The sequence below is a fragment of the Arachis duranensis genome, chromosome 2 (assembly GCF_000817695.3).
Source record: "Arachis duranensis cultivar V14167 chromosome 2, aradu.V14167.gnm2.J7QH, whole genome shotgun sequence".
NCBI lineage: Eukaryota > Viridiplantae > Streptophyta > Magnoliopsida > Fabales > Fabaceae > Arachis > Arachis duranensis.
Window position 1 is genome coordinate 68,428,350 of NC_029773.3, and position 1,813 is coordinate 68,430,162.

The window sequence follows — 1,813 nt, forward strand, 5'->3', positions numbered from 1 at the left end:
GCAATAGGAGCAAACATCTCATCATAATCTATTCCTTGCTTTTGCTTATACCCCTTTGCAACGAGTCTTGCCTTATACCTTTCTACATCACTTTTAGCATTCTTCTTAACTCTATAGATCCATTTGACTCCAATAGCCTGATGATCATTTAGAAGTGATGCAAGTTCACAAGTGTTGTTCTTCTCAATTGATTGAATTTTCTCCTCCATAGCTTGTATTCATTTTTCATCTTTGATAGTTTCTTTAAAACTCAAAGGCTCATCATTGGAGAGTAGACATAATAAATTCTCATTATCTAGCATTTTAGTTTGCTCATAGAGATTAGTGAGATTTCGATATCTACGAAGGCCTTCACTTGAACTAGAGGATGGAGATGACGATGATGATGATGATAGTGGGGTTAATGCTGATATTGAAGGATCAGTTTTATGTTGCACTTCTTGTATTGGAGCTTCTTCTTCCTCAAAGTAAGGCAAAAAATCATAAGTAACTTCATTTTGTGTAGTCTAGTCCCACTTTGTACTTTATTCAAACTCAGTATCTCTACGTATTATTACTTTATTGTTGTCAGGATTGAAGAACTTGTAGCCTTTAGTATTTTCCTCATAGCCAATAAATATGACCTTTTGGCTCCTATCATCAAGTTTTTATCTTTCTTGCTCAAGAATTTAGACATATGCAATAGATCCAAAAATCCTTAAATGTGACACATTAGATTTTATACTACTCCATGTTTATTGAGCTGTTATATCTCTCAAACTTTTGGTAAGTGAGCGGTTTGAGAGATAAATTGCACATGCAACTGCTTCTCCCCATAACTCTTTTGGTAATGACTTGCTCTTCAACATTGTTTTTGCCATATTTAGAATTGTCCTATTTTTTCTTTCAGCAACTCAATTTTGTTGAGGTGATCTATGAACAGCCAAGGGACGTCGAATACCATGATTTTCACAGAATTTCTTGAATTCATTTGAAGTGAATTCTCCACTTCTATCAGTTCTGAGAACTTTTATCTCATAGCCACTTTTCTTTTCAACGAGGGCTTTGAACTTCTTGGATGCATTAAATGCTTTGCTCTTTTATTTCAAGAAATAAATCCATGTTTTTCTTGAATAATCATAAATGAAAAATAGAAAATAAACACACTTACCAAGTGATAAAGGCTTGATAGGTCCACAAATGTCCGCGTGGATAAGCTAAAGAGGCTTAGAAGCTCTTGATTTGGACTGCTTTGGAAAACTCTTTCTTGAATGTTTTTCAAGTAAGCTTCATATAACTGATCAGGATGATCAATTATTGGAATTTCTTTTACCATCTTCTTTGTTTCCAAATCTTTGAGCCCACCAAAATTTAAATGTCTATATCTCATATGCCAAATCCATGATGGATCTTCAATACATGACTTCAAATATATAGCTCTACCATTTCTTATAACAAGAACATACGATTTCTTGGCATAAAAACTTTAGCAATAAGATTTCTATTTTTATCTCTAAGCCACTTTTTATCTCTAAGCCAAAGATAGCGATCTTCCATGACTATCTTGCAACCATTCTCCATAAGTTGCCCAATACTCAAGATATTATTCTTCATCTTTGGGATGTAATAAATGTTGGAAAGAATCTTATGACTTCTTTAGCTCGAATAGAATCGTCTTTTTACCATTGATCTCTACTTTCATCATAAAAACGCACGTGTCTTTTTACCTTAGTGTTGAGTGATACAAATTTACTCCTATCACCTGTCATATGGTTGCTAGCTCCATTGTCAAGATACCACGTACTATCTTTAGAATTTTGATCTTCTTTGAGCG